The sequence below is a fragment of the Dendrobates tinctorius genome, unplaced genomic scaffold (genome assembly GCF_039654945.1).
Source record: "Dendrobates tinctorius isolate UK_male_01 unplaced genomic scaffold, ASM3965494v1 ptg000021l, whole genome shotgun sequence".
In the NCBI taxonomy this organism is placed as follows: domain Eukaryota; kingdom Metazoa; phylum Chordata; class Amphibia; order Anura; family Dendrobatidae; genus Dendrobates; species Dendrobates tinctorius.
The window spans coordinates 6,849,474-6,874,157 of NW_027361689.1; positions in this window are offsets into that span (position 1 = coordinate 6,849,474).

The following is a 24,684-nucleotide window of genomic DNA, read 5'->3' on the forward strand; positions in this document are numbered from 1 at the left end:
GATTGAGACAGAGAGACTCATTGCCACAGAAAGTAAAAATAATCCCAAAATATTCTTTAACTACATAAATCGTAAGAAACTAAAAATTGATAGAGTTGGCCCCCTTAAAAATAGTCTGGGTGAAATGGTGATGAGGATGATGAAAAAGCCAATATGCTAAATGACTTTTTTCAACAGTATTCACACAGGAAAATCCCATGATGGATAACATTATCAGTGATAACAAAAATTCTCCAATAAATGTCACCTGCTTAACCCAGCAGGAAGTACGGCGGCGTCTAAAAATCACTAAACATGACAAATCCCCGGGCCTGGATGGGATACACCCCCGAGTACTGCAAGTATTAAGCACAGTCATAGATAGACCATTATTTTTAATCTTTAACCCCTTCACCTCCAAGGGTGGTTTGCACGTTCATGACCGGGCCAATTTTTACAATTCTGACCACTGTCCCTTTATGAGGTCATAACTCTGGAACGCTTCCATGGATCCCGGTGATTCTGACATTGTTTTCTCGTGACATATTGTACTTCATGATAGTGGTATAATTTCATTCAAATACCTTGCATTTATTTGTGAAAAAAATGGAAATTTGGCGAAAATTTTGAAAATTTCGCAATTTTCCAACTTTGAATTTTTATGCCCTTAAATCACAGAGATACGGCACACAAAAAACTTGATAAGTAACATTTCCCACATGTTTACTTTACATCAGCACAATCTTGGAACCAAATTTTTTTTTGTTAGGAAGTTATAAGGGTTAAAAATTGACCAGCGATTTCTCATTTTTGCAACACCATTTTATTTTTACGGACCACATCACATTGGAAGCCACTTTGAGGGGTCTATATGATAGAAAATTCCCAAAAGTGACACCATTCTAAAAACTGCACCCCTTAAGGTGCTCAAAACCACATTCAAGAAGTTTATTAACCCTTTAGGTGCATAACAGGAATTTTATGAATATTTAAAAAAAAAATGAACATCTAACTTTTTTTTCACAAAAAAATACTTCAGGTTCAATTTTTTTATTTTACCAAGGGTAACAGGAGAAATTGGACTGTAAAGTTATTGTGCTATTTGTCCTGAGTACGCTGATACCTGACATGTGGGGGGAACCACTGTTTCGGCGCATGGCGGAGCTCAGAAGGGAAGGAGCGCCGTTTGACTTTTTCAATGCAAAATTCAGATCGGACGACATGTCACATTTGGAGAGCCCCTGATGTACCTAAACAGTGGAAACCCCCCACAAGTGATACAATTTTGGAAACTAGGCCCCCCATGGAACTTATCTAGATATGTGGTGAGAACTTTGAACCCACAAGGGCTTCACAGAAGTTTATAACGCACAGCGGTACAATTAAAAAATCATATTTTTTCCACAAAAATGATCTTTTCAACCCCAATTTTTATTTTCCCAAGGGTAACAGGACCATAAAAGTTATTGTGCAATTTGTCCTGAGTACGCTGATACCCCACATGTGAGGGTAAACCACTATTTGGGCGCATGGCAGAGCTCGGAAGGGAAGCAGCGCCATTTGACATTTTTGGCTGGAATTGAGATCGGACACCATGTCGCGATTGGAAAACCCCTGATTTACCAAAACAGTGGAAACCCCCCACAAATGACACCATTTTGGAAACTAGACCCCCTAAGGAACTTATCTAGATATGTGGTGAGAACTTTGAACCCACAAGGGCTTCACAGAAGTTTATAACGTACAGCGGTACAATTAAAAAATCATATTTTTTCCAAAAAAAATGATCTTTTCACCCCCAATTTTTATTTTTCCAAGGGTAACAGGACCCTAAAAGTTATTGTGCAATTTGTCCTGAGTACGCTGATACCCCACATGTGGGGGTAAACCACTATTTGGGCGCATGGCAGAGCTCGGAAGGGAAGCAGCGCAATTTGACGTTTTTGGCTGGAATTGAGATCGGTCACCATGTCGCGATTGGAAAACCCCTGATGTACCAAAACAGTGGAAACCCCCCACGAATGACACCATTTTGGAAACTAGACCCCCTAAGGAACTTATCTAGATGTGTGGTGAGCACTTTGAACCCCCCAGTGCTTCACAGAAGTTTATAACGCCGGGTGTGAAAATAAAAAATTTGTATTTTTTCCACAAACATGATCTTTTAGTCACCAATTTTTTTTATTTTCCCAAGGGTACCAGGAGAAATTGGACACCAAAAGTTTTTGTCCAATTTGTCCTGAGTACGCTGATACCCCATATGTGGGAGAAAACTACTGTATGGGCACATGTCGGGGCTCGGAAGGGAAGAAGTAACATTTTGGAATGCAGACTTTGATGGAATGGTCTGCGGGTGTCATGTTGCCTTTGGAGAGCCCCTAATGTACCAAAACAGTGGAAACCCCCCACAAATGACCCCATTTTGGAAACTAGACCCCCTAAGGAACTTATCTAGATGTGTGGTGAGCACTTTGAACCCGCAAGGGCTTCACAGAAGTTTATAATGCCCGGGCATGAAAATAAAAAAATCGTATTTTTTCCACAAACATGATTAATTAGTCCCCAATTTTTTTATTTTCCCAAGGGTAACAGGAGAAATTGAACCGCAAAAGTTGTTGTCCAATTTGTCCTGAGTACGCTGACACCCCATATGTGGGAGAAAACTACTGTATGGGCACACGTCGGGGATTGGAAGGGAAGTAGTGACGTTTTGGAATGCAGACTTTGATGGAATGGTCTGCGGGTGTCATGAGCGTTTGGAGAGCCCCTGATGTACCTAAACTATTGAAACTCCCCACAAGTGTCCCCATTTTGGACACTAGACCCCCCATGTAACTTATCTAGATGTGTGGTGAGCACTTTGAACCCCCAAGTGCTTCACAGAAGTTTATAACGCCCGGGCGTGAAAATAAAAAAATCATTTTTTTCCACAAAAATGATATTTTTGCCCCCAATTTTTTATTTTACTAAGGGTAACAGGAGAAATTGGACCCCAAAAGTTGTTTTGAAATTTGTCCTGAGTAGGCTGATACCCTACATGTGGGGGTAAAATACTGTTTGGGCGCATGGCAGAGCTTGGAAGGGAAGGAGCACCATTTGACTTTTTCAACCCAGAATTGGCTGGAATTGAGATCAGACGCCATGTTGCATTTGGAAACCCCCAATTCTAACTCCAACCCTAACCCCGACACACCCCTAACCCTAATCTCAGCCCTAACCCTAGCCCTAACCCTAACCCTAGCCCTAACCCTAGCCCTAGCCCTAACCCTAACCCTAGCCTTGGCCCTAACCCTAGCCCTAACCCTAACCCTAATAGGAAAATGGAAATAAATACATTTTCTTTTAATTGTATTATTTTTCCCTAACTAAGGGGGTGATAAGGGGGGGGTTTGATTTACTATTTATGCTAGTTTTTATGTTTGGCGGCCGTCACACGCTAAAAGACGCTTTTTATTGTAAAAATAGTTTGTGCATCACCACATATTGAGAGCTATACTTTTTCCGTATTTTGACCCACCGAGTCATGTGAGGTCTTATTTTTTGTGGGACGAGTTGTCGTTTTTATTGGTACCATTTTCGGGCACGTGACTTTTTTTATCGCTTTTTATTCCGATTTTTGGGATGCAGAATGAACAAAAACCAGTGCTTCATGAATTTCTTTTGGGGGGTGCGTTTACACCATTCTGCGTGCGGTAAAATTGATAAAGCGGTTTTATTCTTTGGGTCAGTACGGTTACAGCGATACCTCATTTAGGTCTTTTTTTATGTTTTGTCAGTTTTATGCAATGAAAACTATTTTATATAAAAAATAATTATTATTGCATCGCTTTATTCTGTGAGCTATAACTTTTTTATTTTTTCGCTGATGATGCTGTATGGCAGCTCGTTTTTTGCTGGACAAGATGACATTTTCAGCGGTACCATGGATATTTATATGCGTCTTTTTGATTGCGCGTTATTGCACTTTTTTTTGGCGGTATGATAATAAATCATTATTTTTGCTTCGTTTTTTATTTTTATTTTTTAAGGGGTTCGCTAAGGGGGTTAACTAATGGGATAGTTTTATAGGGCAGGTCGTTATGGACGCGGCGATACCTAATATGTGTACTTTTATTATTTTTTTTTTTTTATTTCCAAAAAATGGATTTATTGGGGGAATTTTTTATTTTTTTCTAATTTATTTGGCGATTTTTTTTAAATTATTTTAACACTTTTGGTTTTTTTTAACTTTATTACATAGTCCCAGGTGTGACATCACTGTCCTGTGACAGATCGCTGATCTGGCACATCACAGATCACTGTGACAGATCAGCGATCTGTCACAGGCACTGCTGCAGACTTCCTCATGCCTGCGCTTTGCAGGCACTGAGGAAGTCAGCTCCCTGCAGGCCCCCGAAGGCCCCCGTCAACATCTTGGATTCGGGGGCCCGTAGGGAAAGAGACCCCCACAGCAGCGCTGCACATTGCGCTGCCATGGGGGGGCTCAGGGAAGCACGGAGGGAGCCCCCTCCCTGCCGATGCTTCCTTTTAACCCCGGGTACACCGCGATCATATTTGATCGTGGTGTGCAAGGGGTTAACGTGTCGGGGGCGGTCTGTGACCGCCCCTGACACATTGTGCCGGGTGTCAGCTGTGATAATCAGCTGACACCCGGCCGCGATCAGCGGCGCTCACCACGTGGGCGCCGCTGGTCGCGCTAGACGTACTATCCCATCCATGGGCATAGGGGCCCGGGTCCCATGGATGGGATAGTACGTCTGATGTCAGAAAGGGGTTAAAGATTCCATAATAATAGGGTCTGTACCACAGGACTGGCGTATGGCAAATGTGGTGCCAATATTCAAAAAGGGGACAAAAACTGAACTTGGAAATTATAGGCCAGTAATTTTAACATCAACTGTGGGTAAAATCCTGGAGGGTTTTCTAAGAGATACTATACTGGAGTATCTGGAGAAGAATAACCTTATGACCCAATATCAACATGGGTTTACAAGGGACCATTCCTGTCAGACTAATCTGATAAGCTTTTATGAAGAGGTAAGTTCCGGGCTGGATCAAGGAAATGCAGTGGACGTGGTGTACATGGACTTTTCAAAAGCTTTTGATGCGGTGTCACACAAAAGGTTGATACATAAAATGAGAACAATCGGGATAGGGGAAAATATGTGTAAGTGGGATAAGAGCTGGCTCAGGGATAGGAAACAAAGGGTGGTTATTATTGGAGCACACTCGGACTGGGTCACAATTAGCAGTGGGGTACCACAGGGGTCAGTACTGGGATGGCTTCTTTTTAACATATTTATTATTAATGACCTTGTGGGGGGCATAGAGAGTCGAATTTCAATATTTGCAGATGACACTAAACTCTGCAGGGTAATCAATACAGAGGAGGACAATTTTATTTTACAGGAGGATTTATGTAAACTAGAAGCTTGGGCTGATAAATGGCAAATGAGCTTTAATGGGGATAAATGTAAGGTCATGCACTTGGGTAGAGCGAACAAGATGTATAATTATGTGCTTAATTGTAAAGCACTGGGCAAAACTGTCACTGAGAAAGACTTGGGTGTATGGGTGGATGACAAACTCACATTTAGTGGCCAGTGTCAGGCAGCTGCTGCAAAGGCAAGTAAAATAATGGGATGCATTAAAAGAGGCATAGATGCTCATGAGGAGAACATAATTTTACCTCTATATAAGTCACTAGTGCGACCACACTTAGAATACTGTGTACAGTTCTGGTCTCCGGTGTATAAGAAAGACATAGCTGAACTGGAGCGGGTGCAGAGAAGAGCGACCAAGGTTATTAGGGAACTGGGGGGTCTGCAATACCAAGACAGGTTATTACACTTGGGATTATTTAGTTTGGAGAATCGAAGGCTTAGGGGTGATCTTATTACAATGTATAAATATGAGGGGACAATACAGAGACCTTTAAAATGATCTTTTCACTAGAGTTGAGCGAAACGGGTCGAAAAAATTCAAAAGTCACCGACTTTTGGCAAAGTCGGGTTTCATGAAACGAAACCCGACCCTAGGATGAGGTCGGCCACGAGGTCGGCGACTTACGCGCCAAAGTCGCGTTTCAAAAGTTTGTTTTGCGCTCTTTTTCAGCCAATCAGGATCCACGGACACTGTGGGCAACGTGATGACCTAGGCACGGGTCACCACCATCTTTCAGAAGGGCATGCAAGTGATTGGCTTGCTTTGGTGGGCGTCACAGGGGGTATAAAAGGGCGTGCACGCCGACCGCCATCTTACTTCTGCCGATCTTAGTATAGGGAGAGGTTGCTGCTGATTCTGTAGGGAGAGCGTTAGGCAGGGAAGAAGACAAAAAAACTGCTTCTGCTGCTAGCGATTTGGCCTGCACAACACACAAGTCACTGTGTGTGCAGTGCAAGGGGAGGCTATATAGTGGTGTATCAGTGGTGTTGGTTGTTGGGCTGCCTTTTAAGGCTTCCTGACACGCTGGCATTGCTGTTTACCCACTGCTCCGCAAACTGCTTTTTTAAAAGCAATCCAATCTCCCTTATCCTCTAGTCACTTTTGTCACAGCTGTGCCATCGAGCCTGTCACATAGCGTTCAGATATCAGTGGGCCTCACACAGTCCACAAGTGTCCAGTGTCCAAAAGTGTACGCAGAGATTCAAAATCTCCATTATCCTCTCGTCACTTTTGTCACAGGCAGCTGTGCCATCGAGCCTGTCACATAGCGCTCAGATATCAGTGGGCCTCACACAATCCACAAGTGTCCAGTGTCCAAAAGTGTGCGCAGAGATTCAAAATCTCCATTATCCTCTCGTCACTTTTGTTACAGACAGCTGTGCCATCGAGCCTGTCACATAGCGCTCAGATATCAGTGGGCCTCACACAATCCACAAGTGTCCAGTGTCCAAAAGTGTGCGCAGAGATTCAAAATCTCCATTATCCTCTCGTCACTTTTGTCACAGGCAGCTGTGCCATCGAGCCTGTCACATAGCTCTCAGATATCAGTGGGCCTCACACAATCCACAAGTGTCCAGTGTCCAAAAGTGTGCGCAGAGATTCAAAATCTCCATTATCCTCTCGTCACTTTTGTCACAGGCGGCTGTGCCATCGAGCCTGTCACATAGCGCTCAGATATCAGTGGGCCTCACACAATCCACAAGTGTCCAGTGTCCAAAAGTGTGCGCAGAGATTCAAAATCTCCATTATCCTCTCGTCACTTTTGTCACAGACAGCTGTGCCATCGAGCCTGTCACATAGCGCTCAGATATCAGTGGGCCTCACACAATCCACAAGTGTCCAGTGTCCAAAAGTGTGCGCAGAGATTCAAAATTTCCATTATCCTCTCGTCACTTTTGTCACAGGCAGCTGTGCCATCGAGCCTGTCACATAGCGCTCAGATATCAGTGGGCCTCACACAATCCACAAGTGTCCAGTGTCCAAAAGTGTGCGCAGAGATTCAAAATCTCCATTATCCTCTCGTCACTTTTGTCACAGGCAGCTGTGCCATCGAGCCTGTCACATAGCGCTCAGATATCAGTGGGCCTCACACAATCCACAAGTGTCCAGTGTCCAAAAGTGTGCGCAGAGATTCAAAATCTCCATTATCCTCTCGTCACTTTTGTCACAGGCAGCTGTGCCATCGAGCCTGTCACATAGCGCTCAGATATCAGTGGGCCTCACACAATCCACAAGTGTCCAGTGTCCAAAAGTGTGCGCAGAGATTCAAAATCTCCCCTGTCCTATAGACACCTTGTACCTTGTTTTACATTACTATATAGTTTGTTGGATTTTGTCTACATTTCTACCAAAAATGAGGAAGGCTGGTGGAAGAGGCCGTGGAATTGGGCGGGGGTTGGCAGCTGGTAATGATGGTGTTGGTGGTGGATCTGATGGTAGTGGCAAGAGCAAAATAGGACCGAATGCAGGAGGTGCTGACCCTGCGTCATCGTCTGGCTACATAAGGCCTCGAACACTTAGTTTTCTAGGAGTTGGCAAACCGCTTTTAAAGCCAGAGCATCAGGAAAAAGTTTTGTCTTACATTGCTGACTCAGCCTCCAGCTCTATCGCCTCCTCTTCTTCAGTTGTAAAAACTAAAAGCACTGAATCGTCATTGGAGGCTCATGTTCATGAACCACACCTTTCCTTGTGTCCTTCACCCCAACCAAGATTGAAGGATGACGCAGGCCATACTACTGATTACTCCATGGAGCTGTTTTCACATACCATGCCTGGATTATCAAGTGAAATGGTGAATTACCCAGGCCAAGATGAATCTGACATGGAGTGCACTGATGCACAGCCGCTGATGGATGATTCTGCTGGTACATTCACTCAGAGCACTACATTGTCCTCGCAGTGTACAGAGCCAGATTCTGACCCTGATGAGACTCAGGTGCCCCTTCCCGCACACTATACCACCATACACGGTGACACAGAGGAAGGTGCACATGACATAGAAGAGGAGGTGATGGATGACCCAGTTGTTGACCCAGATTAGCATCCATTGGGGGAAGAGGGTGCTGCTTCCAATAGCTCAGATGAGGAGCATCCACAGCAGACATCGACATCGCAACAGCTGTTATCTGGCAGGCCCGGAGCACTCCAAAGACAGGTTCCAAACATCAAAAGAGTTGCTGGACAGCTTGTCCAGAGGGTCAAAAGATCACAGCGTGCTAGGCCGCAAAATGTCTGCCAAAGTAGGAAGAGTGCAGTGTGGCACTTTTTTGAACAAAATCCTCATGATCAGGCCAAGGTTATCTGTAAGAAGTGCGCAAAGACCTTTAGCTGAGGGAAAAATCTGAAAAATTTGAATACCAGTTGCATGCTTAGACATTTAACCAGCATGCACTTGCAAGCGTGGACACAACACCAAACCTCAAGTGCCACATGTGCAACTGATCACAACGAAGGTAGTCAGCAACGCTACATAGTTTCCCCCACTGTAAGCCCACCGGTTAGCACAGCAGCAAATGTTGAGGTGTCGTTGCAAGACCACAGCAGTCAGGGAATCCCACTGTTATATCAACGAAAGACTGATTCTAGGCCATCAGAAAGAACACCAACTCCATCACCATCATCAACCCTCTCTCAGTCCGCCCTGTCCACCGCTACTTCCACCATATGCAGCTCTCAAGTCCAGCTCACCCTCCCAGACACTATGAGTAGGTCAAGAAAGTACTCAGTCTCTCATCCGCGTACACTGGGTTTGAACGCCCACATTGCCAAACTAATCTCGTTTGAGATGATGCCCTTTCGGTTGGTGGAAAGCACAGCTTTCCGCGAACTCATGGCCTATGCAGTACCACGCTATGACCTACCCAGTCGCCACTTCTTCTCTCGCAAAGCCATCCCAGCCCTCCACCATCATGTGAAAGACCGCATTGTCCATGCACTCAAGCAGTCAGTGAGCGGAAAGGTGCACCTCACAACTGATGCATGGTCCAGTCGGCATGGCCAGGGCCGTTACGTGTCCATCACTGCGCACTGGGTTAATGTGGTGGATGCAGGGTCCACAGGGGACAGCGGTGGTGGGACAGTGCTGCCTAGCCCACGGTATAGGAAACAGTTGGCTGTAGGCGTTCGACCCTCCTCCTCCTCCTCCTCCTCCAGAAGCGAAAGCTCGTCCACAGAGCGCAGTCGTACGAGCACTCCATCTGCAGCTGCCACTGTTGCACATGATGTGTCCCCCTATCGAGCAGCTAGTGGAAAGCTTCAGCAGGCTGTGTTGCAGATGATGTGTTTGGGCGACAGACACACCGCCGAGGTGCTGGCCGAGTACTTGAAGCGACAAACTGAGTCATGGCTGGGCAGTGTACATCTTGAGGCAGGCAAGGTAGTTAGTGATAACGGCCGTAATTTTGTGGCAGCCATAGCCCTTTCAAAACTCAGCCACATACCTTGCTTGGCTTACTCCTTGAACCTGGTGGTGCAGTGCTTCCTCAAAAATTATCCGGAGTTAACAGCCCTGCTCCAGAAGGTGCGAAGACTGTGCGCGCACATCCGCCGGTCGCCTGTACACTCCGTTCGTATGCAGAAGCTGCAGCGATTGCTCCACCTTCCCAACCACCGCCTCATTATCGACATTGCAACAAGGTGGAACTCCACCCTGCACATGGTGGAGCGGCTGTGCGAGCAGAGGCAGGCCATAATGCATTTGTGGGAGGATACACGGCCAGGCACTTTGAGAGCAGACATGGAGTTGACAGGCGTGCAGTGGTCGAAGCTGAAAGACCTTTGTAAAGTCCTTCAGTGTTTTGAGGAATGCACATGGCTGGTAAGCGCAGACGACGCCATCCTAAGCATGAGCATCCCACTTATGCGTCTGCTCATGCAAACTTTGACGCACCTTAAGGAGCAGGCGTCTGCAGCCAATGTTGATGAGGAGGAAGAGGAGGAGGGAATCCTTGATGACATTCAGCCATTGTCTGATCAGGGACCTCTCCTGGACGAGGTAGAGGAAGAAGTGGAGGAGGAGGAGGATGATGGGGATGATTACTTAGGGGAGGAGGATGCATCTCGTGGGGCAAGTGAAAATGTTGGCGTGGCAAGGTCTGGTACAGGGTTTGTGCGTGACTGGAGGGATGTGGATTTGCCAGAAAGTGCTCCTCCACCCAGCACTCGCAGTGCATCATTGACACCGGGAACATTGGCCCACATGTCAGATTATGCCTTGCGGATCCTAAAAAGGGACCCCCGCATTGCCAAAATGATGAACGATGACGACTACTGGTTGGCCAGCATCCTGGATCCACGCTATAAAGGCAAATTACAAAACATCATGCCACAGGAGAACCTTGACCTAATATTGGCTAATAAACAAGCAACTCTGGTAAATCGGTTGCTTGAGGCATTCCCAGCACACAGCAGCGGTGATGGTTCTCACACGAGCCGTACGGGCCGGGGGCAGCTTGGCAGAGGTGTTCGTGGTGCACACAGCAGAAGTGGCGTTGGAGACAGGGGTTTCATGACAATGTTGTGGACTGATTTTTCAAATACCGCTCACACAACTGGTAATACTGCATCGATGGAAAGTGACAGGAGACAGCAGTTGTCAACTATGGTTACAAACTACTTTTCCTCCCATATCGATGTTCTCCCACACAGGTCATTCCCCTTTGACTATTGGGCCGCTAAACTGGACACCTGGCCTGAATTGGCCCAATATGCCTTACAGGAGCTCGCTTGCCCAGCTGCAAGTGTGCTATCGGAAAGAGTCTTCAGTGCAGCTGGATCAATCCTGACAGAAAAAAGGACCCGTCTGTCAACCCAAAATGTGGATGATCTAACCTTCATTAAAATGAACCACGCATGGGTTTCCAAGGATTTTGTCCCACCTTCCCCTGATGACACATAGGGTGACAGAAAAATGGCTTGCTTTGGTCCACCTCTTCCTGGTACTTCACTTATTTCGCCTTTTGCATCAGCTGAATGTCCAACATCAACATATGCCACTTTCTAAAACTCCCTAACTGTGCTGCCTCCCCCCCATGGCCGGGGTCAACACCTAGCGCACGACACCGTGCAAGTGCCGTTACCCTGGACAGGTGGGTAGGCCGACTCTTGGGCGCGGGCACTGGCACAGGGTCCCTCATAGTGCAATCAAGTGTCTCTGATGGTGGTGGTGCACACCCGCCGTCAGACACACCGCTGTACTATGAGGGGCACAGTGCCAGTACCGACGCTCACGAGTGGGCCCCCCTTGCTTGGGCAGGGCCCCAGCATTTGCAATCTTTCCTCTCCCTGCTCCTCCGCTGTGTAATCTGGGCCGTCAAATCCATACTGGGCCTAACACCGTCTGAGCCTGCCTCCTGAGACATATATTTTGAATGTGTACGCTATCCATACATGTTATCCAGGGATACGGTACCCTTTCTAACCTTTGTGCAATCACGTGCAATCCATACTGGGCCTAACACCGTCTGAGCCTGCCTCATGCTGTATAGACATATATTTTGAATCTGTACGCTATCCATACATGTTATCCAGGGATACGGTACCCTTTCTAACCTTTGTGCAATCACGTGCAATCCATACTGGGCCTAACACCGTCTGTGCCTGCCTCCTGAGACATATATTTTGAATGTGTATGCTATCCATACATGTTATCCAGGGATACGGTACCCTTTCTAACCTTTGTGCAATCACATGCAATCCATACTGGGCCTAACACCGTCTGAGCCTGCCTCATGCTGTATAGACATATATTTTGAATGTGTACGCTATCCATACATGTTATCCAGGGATATGGTACCCTTTCTAACCTTTGTGCAATCACGTGCAATCCATACTGGGCCTAACACCGTCTGAGCCTGCCTCATGCTGTATAGACATATATTTTGAATGTGTACACTATCCATACATGTTATCCAGGGATACGGTACCCTTTCTAACCTTTGTGCAATCACGTGCAATCCATACTGGGCCTAACACCATCTGAGCCTGCCTCATGCTGTATAGACATATATTTTGAATGTGTACGCTATCCATACATATTATCCAGGGATACGGTACCCTTTCTAACCTTTGTGCAATCACGTGCAATCCATACTGGGCCTAACACCGTCTGAGCCTGCCTCATGCTGTATAGACATATATTTTGAATGTGTACGCTATCCATACATGTTATCCAGGGATACGGTACCCTTTCTAACCTTTGTGCAATCACGTGCAATCCATACTGGGCCTAACACCGTCTGAGCCTGCCTCATGCTGTATAGACATATATTTTGAATGTGTACGCTATCCATACATGTTATCCAGGGATATGGTACCCTTTCTAACCTTTGTGCAATCACGTGCAATCCATACTGGGCCTAACACCGTCTGAGCCTGCCTCATGCTGTATAGACATATATTTTGAATGTGTACGCTATCCATACATGTTATCCAGGGATACGGTACCCTTTCTAACCTTTGTGCAATCACGTGCAATCCATACTGGGCCTAACACCGTCTGAGCCTTCCTCCTGAGACATATATTTTGAATGTGTACGCTATCCATACATGTTATCCAGGGATACGGTACCCTTTCTAACCTTTGTGCAATCACGTGCAATCCACACTGGGCCTAACACCGTCTGAGCCTGCCTCATGCTGTATAGACATATATTTTGAATGTGTATGCTATCCATACATGTTATCTGGGGATACGGTACCCTTTCTAACCTTTGTGCAATCACGTGCAATCCATACTGGGCCTAACACCGTCTGAGCCTGCCTCATGCTGTATAGACATATATTTTGAATGTGTACACTATCCATACATGTTATCCAGGGATACGGTACCCTTTCTAACTTTTGTGCAATCACGTGCAATCTATACTGGGCCTAACACCGTCTGAGCCTGCCTCCTGAGACATATATTTTGAATGTGTACGCTATCCATACATGTTATCCAGGGATACGGTACCCTTTCTAACCTTTGTGCAATCACGTGCAGTCCATACTGGGCCTAACACCGTCTGAGCCTGCCTCATGCTGTATAGTCATATATTTTGAATGTGTACGCTATCCATACATGTTATCCAGGGATACGGTACCCTTTCTAACATTTGTGCAATCACGTGCAATCCATACTGGGCCTAACACCGTCTGAGCCTGCCTCATGCTGTATAGACATATATTTTGAATGTGTACGCTATCCATACATGTTATCCGGGGATACGGTACCCTTTCTAACCTTTGTGCAATCACGTGCAATCCATACTGGGCCTAACACCGTCTGAGCCTGCCTCCTGAGACATATATTTTGAATGTGTACGCTATCTATACATGTTATCCAGGGATACGGTACCCTTTCTAACCTTTGTGCAATCACGTGCAATCCATACTGGGCCTAACACCGTCTGAGCCTGTCTCATGCTGTATAGACATATATTTTGAATGTGTACGCTATCCATACATGTTATCCAGGGATACGGTACCCTTTCTAACCTTTGTGCAATCACGTGCAATCCATACTGGGCCTAACACCGTCTGAGCCTGCCTCATGCTGTATAGACATATATTTTGAATGTGTACGCTATCCATACATGTTATCCAGGGATACGGTACCCTTTCTAACCTTTGTGCAATCACGTGCAATCCATACTGGGCCTAACACCGTCTGAGCCTGCCTCATGCTGTATAGACATATTTTGAATGTGTACGCTATCCATACATGTTATCCAGGGATACGGTACCCTTTCTAACCTTTGTGCAATCACGTGCAATCCATACTGTGCCTGACACCGTCTGAGCCTGCCTCCTGAGACATATATTTTGAATGTGTACGCTATCCATACATGTTATCCAGGGATACGGTACCCTTTCTAACCTTTGTGCAATCACGTGCAATCCATACTGGGCCTAACACCGTCTGAGCCTGCCTCATTCTGTATAGACATATATTTTGAATGTGTACGCTATCCATACATGTTATCCAGGGATACGGTACCCTTTCTAACCTTTGTGCAATCACGTGCAATCCATACTGTGCCTGACACCGTCTGAGCCTGCCTCCTGAGACATATATTTTGAATGTGTACGCTATCCATACATGTTATCCAGGGATACGGTACCCTTTCTAACCTTTGTGCAATCACGTTCAATCCATACTGGGCCTAACACCGTCTGAGCCTGCCTCCTGAGACATATATTTTGAATGTGTACGCTATCCATACATGTTATCCAGGGATACGGTACCCTTTGTAACATTTGTGCAATCACGTGCAATCCATACTGGGCGTGAGAACGGCTGGCGAGCTGTTAAGCAAGCTACAGCACCTGTCCAGACAAGTGCAGGGATTCCCTAGCGAGGAGACTTATTTGATTGTTTTCAATGTTGGGACAGCAATTTTTGGGGAGAACTATACTCTGGAGAATGATAGATGGGGCCCACCATACACTGGAACATTCCAAAGGTGGACATCAGACACTGGAGCAGCATTTACAGGGCCCATTATACACTAGAGCATTAGAAATGGGGCCCATTATGTTTGGAGCATTATTTGGGCCCATAAGACAGTGGAGCTTCATCCATGGGGACCAACATATACTGTAGCATTATGTGGAGCTCATCATATACTGTTTCAAACATTATATGGGACCAATGATTCTGTATGGAGAAATAGATGGGCCTCGTCATGAGATGTAAAAAGTGAGGTATTTTTCATTGTACTATACCGCTATTTATCTGCCGTATCGGAGCATGATGAGTTGTGGTATGTGTTAAAGGGGCGATCTTTCGCCCAGGGCACATGAAAACCTGCAGCCAGCCCTCCCCCCCCACAACTTTAGCCAAATAACCCCCATTTTTCAGTGCGTAACTTGTATTATGAAGTTAATTAAGGTTGACAAGCTTAAGTAAGAAGAATTGATGCTTTTGGCATTCAAATGGGCACTGTAGGTGTGTTTCCTGTCCTCCTCTCACTGCCGACTTTTATTCCCCATTGACTTACATTGGGTTTCGTGTTTCGGGACGACCCCGACTTTTCCCTATAATCGGACGATCTTGCTCGACCCGACTTTTGGAAAAGTCGGGTTTCACGAAACGAAACGCGACCCTAAAAAACCAAAAGTCGCTCAACTCTACTTTTCACTCTTAGACCTGAGGCGGGGACAAGGTGGCATCCTCTATGTCTGGAGGAAAGAAGGTTTAATCATAATTACAGACGCGGATTCTTTACTGTAAGAGCAGTGAGACTATGGAACTCTCTGCCGTATGATATTGTAATGAGTGATTCACTACTAAAATTTAAGAAGGGCCTGGATGCCTTTCTTGAAAAGTATAATATTACAGGGTATACATACTAGATTCTTTGATATGGCATTGATTCAGGGAACTAGTCTGATTGCCGTATGTAGAGTCAGGAAGGAATATTTTTCCTCAATGTGGAGCTTATTTTTTGCTGCATGGGTTTTTTTTGCCTTCCTCTGGATCTACATGTGAGGCGATGGGTTGAACTAGATGGACTTAAAGTCTCCCTTCAACCTTAAATACTATGTTACTATGTATGCTTGTATTGACGCATTTTTCGATCCCACTCCAATAAGGCCTCTTTCACACATCAGGTTTTCGCCGTCAGGCGTGATCCGGCGCTTTTGACAGAAACCGGATCCGGCGAAATGCAATGCCGGATCCGGTTTCCCCCCCATTGACTTGCATTTGCGCCGGATCGCCATGCGTTTCATCCGGTTTTCGCTGGATCCGGCAATGTGTCGCGATCCGGCGTCTGGAAAAAACGGCTACTGTAACGTTTTTTGTCTCCGGCGAAAAAGCCGGACCCGCCGGATCCGGCGCGTCCGGCTTTTTCACACAATGAAAGCCTATGAGCGCCGCAATGCGCCTGATCCGGCGAAAGCCGGATCCGGTGGCCGGATCCGTTTTTTTTGGTCTGAGCATGCTCAGTAGCTCTGCCCACAAGACATATATAAAAGCAAGACAGTGGGACCCACAGCCACACCCAACATGCCACCCAAGAAAGCAACCAAGCGCAGCAGGAGAAGGCAGGAGACCACTGCAGCACCATCAGCACCACCACCACCCCAAATGGAGCAGCAAATGGAACATGCTGAGGAGGGGAGTCCAGCAGCAGATGAGAGACGGTAATTATCAAATCCCCCATTCCTCCAAACTAGGGCCATGGAATATCAAGATATTCATTGGCCCTTTGTTTCTCTTTATTCAACAGCCGCCCAAGAGATGCAGCAGCAGCAGCAGCAGAAATGGCATCACTGGCAGCAGCAACAGCAGCAGCAATACCCACAGCCATGGAGTCTGGCCATCAACAGGACAGCACATCTTCATCTGGGAGCCCTCCCTCGCATCGTCAGCGTTTGACGGTAAGTTTTTATTTCCAAAATCCATCATCTCTGTAATATATGTCTATTCATTGCCTTTTATTTCAAAACAGGAATCACAAGATGAAGAGGAGCTCCCAGAAGAAGAAGGAAGGGGTGGACAGACACCTGGAGTGGGCTCACAATTGGTAAGTTTTTTGCATCAAACGCAGAAACACAACATCACACTACACACAACACATAGAAAACAATGTTCTGCAGACCACACACAGCAAACAAATGCCTATATCCAAAGACATAACATTTTTTGTTTTCTTCTCTAGTCTTCCCAATCTGGTGCTCGGCCAAGAGGTCCTCGCAGTGCCTCCCAGGTTCGTCGGCGACAGCAACGCGGCGGTCACCAGGGTGTAAGTATAAATATTTTTGCTTTGTTTTTTTGCACTTTTTATTTCATTTCTTTTGTGGAGGCTAATTATGTTATTTTTGTCTTTTTCTTTAACAGCCTTCACAGCGTGCTCCCGACTCTGACGGTGAGGATGGAGGACTCGATGTGGACCACCTCATCGATCTCGTCAGAGAAAGGGAGCCGCTCTGGAATATGGCTGACCGCCGCCACGCTGACCTTATCGTTACCCGACGACTCTGGGAGGAAATCTGTTCGCTCCTTGTGGGCCGCTGGGAGGACCTCGATGTTCGGGCCCAGATTAAAGAGCGTAAGTATATACAGTACCGGTTGCTTGATGTAAACCAGTGTTTCCCGAACTCCAGTCCTCGTGGTCCCCACGGATCATGTGTTCAGGATTTCTATTTACTATGGAAATCCTGAAAACATGACCCCTGGGGACCATGAGGACTGGAGTTTGTGAAACACTGATGTTGTATACTAACCACTCCTTTCTCGTTTCAGGGAACAGAATTGTGAATCGGTGGCAGTCTGTGAGGGATCGTTTCAAGAAGGAGTTCAATAAAGAGATGCGGGCCCCGAGTGGATCTGGAGGACGCAGGAGCAAGTACAAGTACGCACAAGCCCTGTCGTTCCTCCGGGAAACAATGGTCACTAGAAGGTAAATATTACACACCACATGTGAAAAAAAAGTTAGATGTAACTTTTTTTTTTCAGCCAGGGCCATACCATGTCAGTATTTTAATTGTTTTTTTTTCTCTTTATTCCACAGCACGGTGAGCAGCACTCGGGAGCCTGCACGATTGGACCCTTCTGAGGCGATCCCTGAGGAGACCGGCACCGAGGGACACTTCGACCGCCCCGGTACATCTGCACCTTCCCAGCCTTCCCACACATTCGACCCATCTGTCCCATCCACCAGCACAGGAGCATCGTGGCCGCCTACATTACATGAAGCTGCTGGTGAGGAGATCGCTTTCCCTTTACCCCACCCTTCTGCCCCTGCCACCTCTAGTACACCTGCGGGTACTGGGCGACAGCGGCAGAGGGGTCAGGAAAAGAGTTATGCGCAATAGTTCTTGCATCTGAATGCATCTTTCCAGAACTGTCTAAAAGTCTTGTCAGAGCAAATCTCCGCAGGCTTTCAGCAGATCAACTCCAGCATTCTGGAGGTGAAGACACTTCTGCAAACCATGCATTCAGAAGCAAGATCTTCGCCAAACCACACCTTTTTCAGGTCTGTTGTGGAGCGCATGGCAACACTATCTCCTACCCAGCAGATGCATGTAATGCATTCGTGCCACGGTGCTCTACAGCAGGTTACCTCCCAACCTCCACCTCCCACCACTGTAGTTCCTCCACCTGCACCCCATCCAGCCACTTTCCATCCTCCCCCTCCTATTACATCTGCACCCCCTCCAGCCACTTTCCATCCTCCCCCTCCTATTACATACCAGCAACCTCACCAGTACCAGCAACCTCCCCAGTACCAGACATCTCCCCACTTCCAGCAACCTGCCCCGTACCAAACTCCTTCCCCGTACCAAACTCCTTCCCCGTACCAAACTCCTTCCCCATACAACTTTCCATCAACATCATCTGCTCCTACAGTCCCTGCCCAACCCTCCACTCCACCGCCCACCACCTCTTCTGCCTCCCACATGTCCACCCATTCTGTAGCTTTTTCCACACCTTCACCTCTAACTGTTCCTTCCCCACCACGATCCCAGTCCTCTCTCCACACACCCAGTGTCGAAGTGTCCCGCAGCCCCTCCAGCAGTATTTCCACCCCACACTACACAGATTTGTAATGTGTGTTTTTTAATAAAAATGCCCATTGGGTTTAAAACCTTTATTAAAAAAGTTTTTTGCACTTTAAAAACATTTTACAAAAAAAAAAAAATTTAAATAAAAGTTAAATTATCGTTTCACAATGGTTGTCTGTCATTTCTTTCTGCGGCGAACTATGTTTAAAAAAAAGGTTAAATACAGGGTATTTCAAAGGTAAAAAGGTATTCAAAACCAGGTATATAACTGTGGGTAAATTTTAGCTTTTTGCCACAGTTGTGTTCCTGGTTGTGTTTGAAGCAAAGTATTTCACCTAAAAAGTTGTGTTTATTGTTGGTGATTTCCTACCAATGTACACAACTTTTGTTACAAGGTGAAATACTGTGCATAAAACACAACCAGGTACACACCTGTGGCCTAAAGCTAAAAATAGTAAGACCATGACAAGATAGCCAACTTTGGTTGGCAAAGGTATATACTGTTGGTCCAGAAGGTACACAAGTTTGGTTAGGGCACAAATCTTTCACACTCTGTCATCCTGCCAGTGTACTCTGCCTTGAGGTGACATAAAGTATAGTGCAAAATTGTCCCTCATTACTGAAACCGTCACAGAACTTCTAGTGGTAATATTTCCAATGACAACATCCATCTTCGCCAGTAACTTGCTCTTCTCTCCAACCTGCACTTTCTCCTCTACAACCTGTCAAAGAAGGGCTGTAGGAACACGCTATATATAGTTTTCCAGTAGCCAATCCCGTTCGGAAGGCCACAAGGGTCAATTTTAAAAACCGGATCCGGCGTAATCCGTCGAAAAACGGATAGAAAAACGGATGAACCGGATGAGACGGATCCGGTTTTGTCTGTCAAGAACAAGACGGATCCGGCAGAAAACCGGATCCGGCACATCAGGTTTTACAAAACATTTGCCGGATCTGGCATTCCGGCACGACGCCGGATCGCGCCTGACGCCGAAAACCTGATGTGTGAAAGTAGCCTAACAGAAGCATTGATTGTACCTTGCCCTTGTTCAAGCAGGGTGACTATCCAGTAATATGCACTGGTAACAATGAGGGCAACTCAGCTGTTGTGGCACAGGCACTGTAGCATAAACAAAAAACAACAACCGGATGCCAATCAGTGATGTACGTCACTATTCAGCACTCAACTGCTGCAGGATGCATGTATGAAGGTGGTGCAAAGGGGGGGAATAATGTACAGAAAAGAAAGTCCTAAACCAATGCCAATCAGTGACGTGTGTCATTGATCAGCGCATGGCGGATGCAGGATGCACGCACGGAAGTGATGAAAAAGAAAAAAATGCTAAAAACCGAGCGATCACGGCAGCAGCAGAAGGGAGGGTGGGGAAAGGGATAGGGAGAGAGGAAAAATTAATTGGGGTGGATTAGAAATAGTAGGGGACAAAAACAGATCAAGAATGTCTTCTATAGTCTGTTCTTCTAGTCTTCAATCAGCAGCAGAAGTGGTGGTACCAGCTAAATTAATCTGTGGCACCACAAAGCTGAGCAGATCCATAGCAGAACGACACAGTGACAGCTCTGCAACGTCTCCAAGCTGAAATGAGGCGGTGCAGAGTGGTCACTGTGAGGTCAGACTGCGTTCCTGCTCACTGCGCGATAGTGTGTCATCGTCCGATCACTCTAATCACTGTTTGGGATGCTGACTCTGTTGTTGCTAAGCTCCAGCCTATGATTGGTGCTATCATATCACCAATCAGAGCTGGACTTCAATGTTTAAAAAAATTTCATTTGCTGAAACACTAAAATTGCCGTGATTGGCTGTTAGAATTGAGCAACCAATGGCAGCGATCATAGCAGCAAAACCCCCATGGTAACGAGTTCTGGTGCGCTGAAACATTGATCTTTACACTTCTTCAGGGACTCAATGCTGCCTGGGGCGAAGTGATTCAACTTTCTTCATTTTAGGTGCTCCCCTCGCCAGGGAACAGTGCTTTATGTAGCGCTTCTTCCCCGGTGGATGTCCATGTGGTACTGATGTGGCACATGGGCGGCACACAGTTGCCAAACATATTACACACACGGACACGGATATCTCCAGTACCGGTTTTTCCGGTACCGGAAATATCAGGATGTGTGAAACCAGCTTAAAGCCACATTCACTCCTTCAGTATTTGGTCAGTATTTTACATCAGTATTTGTAAGGCCAAATCAGGAGTGAGTGATAAATACAGAAGTGGTGATGTGTTTCTATTATACTTTTCCTCTGATTGTTCCACTCCTGGTTTTGGCTTGCAAATACTGAGGTAACATATTGAACATGTGAACGTGGCCTGAGATCGTGTTTCTGTTACTTCTGTGACTTCCCAAAGACAGAAGTTGAAGTCACAAGATGGCGCCGATAATATGTGAAGACGGCAGCAGGGAGTATAGGAGCAGGGCAGGGACCTTAGGTTAGAAGCACCACTCCAGGGCAACCTCCCCCCCTAAAAAAAAAAATGGTGCTTAGAGTGTAGAATCCTAGCATTAAATCAACGCCTAAAATACATACTTGGAAACCTAAAAAATACAGCAAAGACCCAATAATCGGAGCATATTGTTAAGAACAAAATATATATATATATACTGTGTATGTATATATATACAGTCATATGTTAACGTTTGGGCACCCCTATTAATGTTAACCTTTTTTCTTTATAACAATTTTGGTTTATGCAATAGCTATTTCAGTTTCATATATCTAATAACTGATGGACTCAGTTATATTTCTGGATTCAAATGAGGTTTATTGTACTAACAGAAAATGTGCAATCTGCATTTAAACAAAATTTGACCGTTGCAAAAGTATGGGCACCTCAACATAAAAGTGACATTAATATTTCGTAGATCCTCCTTTTGCAAAAATAACAGCCTCTAGTCACTTCCTGTAGCTATTAATGAGTTCCTGGATCCTGGATGAAGGTATTTGTGACCATTCCTGTTTACAAAACAATTCCAGTTCAGTTAAGTTTGATGGTCGCCGAGCATGGACAGCCCGCTTCAAATCATCCCACAGATGTTCAATGATATTCAGGTTTGGGGACTGGGATGGCCATTCCAGAACATTGCAATTGTTCCTCTGCATGAATGCCTGAGTAGATTTGGAGCAGTATTTTGGATCACTATCTTGCTGAAATATCCATCCCCTGCGTAACTTCAACTTCGTCACTGATTCTTGCACATTATTGTCAAGAATCTGCTGATACTGATTTGAATCCATGCGACCTTCAACTTTAACAAGATTCCCGGTGCCAGCATTGGCCACACAGCCCCAAAGCATGATGGAGCCTCCACCAAATTTTACTGTGGGTAGCAAGTGTTTTTCTTGGAATGCTGTGTTTTTTAGCCTCCATGCATAACGCCTTTTTGTATGACCAAACAACTCAATCTTTGTTTCATCAGTCCACAGGACCTTCTTCCAAAATGTAACTGGCTTGTCCAAATGTGCTTTTGCATACCTCAGGCGACTCTGTTTGTGGCGTGCTTGCAGAAACGGCTTCTTTCGCATCACTCTCCCATACAGCTTCTCCTTGTGCAAAGTGCGCTGTATTGTTGACCGATGCACAGTGACACCATCTGCAGCAAGATGATGCTGCAGGTCTTTGGAGGTGGTCTGTGGATTGTCCTTGACTGTTCTCACCATTCTTCTTCTCTGCCTTTCTGATATTTTTCTTGGCATGCCACTTCTGGGCTTAACAAGAACTGTACCTGTGTTCTTCCATTTCCTTACTATGTTCCTCACAGTGGAAACTGACAGGTTAAATCTCTGAGACTACTTTTTGTATCCTTCCCCTGAAAAGCTATGTTGAATAATCTTTGTTTTCAGATCATTTGAGAGTTGTTTTGAGGAGCCCATGATGCCACTCTTCATAGGAGAATCAAATAGGAGAACTACTTGCAAGTGGCCACCTTAAATACCTTTTCTCATGATTTGATACACCTGACTATGAAGTTCAAAGCTCAATGAGGTTACAAAACCAATTTAGTGCTTCAGGAAGTCAGTAAAAAGTAGTTAGGAGTGTTCAACGCAAGAAAATGATAAGGGTGCCCATACTTTTGCACCGGTCAAATTTTGTTTAAATGCAGAGTGCACATTTTCTGTTAGTACAATAAACCTCATTTGAATCCAGAAATATAGCTGAGTCCATCAGTTATTAGATATATATAACTGAAATAGCTGTTGCAAAAACCAAAATTCTTATAAAGAAAAAAGGTTAACATTAGTAGGGGTGCCCAAACTTTAACATATGACTGTATATATATATATATACTATGTGTGTATGTATATATATATATATATGACAAAATGTGGAAAAACTCATTGTTTCTGCATTTAGGACCATGGCACAGGGGGCAGACAACCTGAATATATCGGCAGTACCCAGGGCGTAGGATTTGGGGCCATTTTGCTGACACAAATTACTTGTGATTAGAGTTGAGTGACTTTGGTCGGATCGGGTTTCATGAAACAAATTTGAGTCGGATGAAACTGGTCCGACTAGGGCAAAAAAAGTCGGCGTTTCGTCCGAAACCCGACCCCAATGCAAGTCAATGGGGAATAAAAGTCGGCATGATCCGACCAAAGTGCTCCACTCTACTTATGAATAAAACTGGTGATAAATCTTATAAATTAGTGCTTAGTAATAGTGTATCAAATGCTGTAAGAACGATGGATATTCCTCCTACTTTGTTCCAGCTCCACACCATTCTGGGAGCAAACATTGCCCATGTGCACACAGATAGGGCTGCCACTAGGAAATTCGGGGCTCCATACTGACAAAATTTTGGGGGCCTCCTTAAGACTCCGCCCAGGCTCTACCCCAGCCGTGCCTCCATCCCTTGAATTGTCCACAACCCCACCGCTCTCACTTGGAAAAACTCCACTTCTCACCTATTACACATTAAAAGTTCCTATCACCAGATCGCACACATATTTATCAGCTTTTGTTTTGGCCACTGTACCATGACCAGACACCATATTACCAACACATAGTGAGCTATAATACCACATACAAGGAACAAATAGCGCCACACTATGTCCAGACAACATATTACCACCACATACAGACCTATAATACCACATACAAGGAACAAATACCACCACACCATGACCAGACACCATATTACCACCAGTGTGACCAAATAATGCCACATACAAGGAACAAATACCACCACACCATGTCCAGACAACATATTACAACCACAGTGACCGAATAATACCACATGCAAGGAACAAATACCACCATACCATGACCAGACCACATATTACTACCACATGGTGAACAAATAATAGCACACACAAGGAACAAATATCGCCACACCATGGTTGGACAACATATTACCATCACATAATGACTGAATACTACAATACTGATCATTAACAAAAAAAACACAATACTAATATCACCTTAAGCGCCATTATACACAGGAGCTCTGTACTTAGTATGCAGTGTCTGTGTACAGGTAATACAGTGATCACCAGTGACATTATACACAGGAGCTCTGTACTTAGTATGCAGTGTCTGTGTACAGGTAATACAGTGATCACCAGTGACATTATACACAGGAGCTCTTTCTATAGTGTCAGTGTACAGGTAATATAGTGATCACCAGTGGCATTATACACAGGAGCTCTGTGTACAGTGTCAGTGTACAGGTAATATAGTGATCACCGGTGACATTATACACAGGAGCTCTGTATATAGTGTATAGTGTACAGGTAATACAGTGATC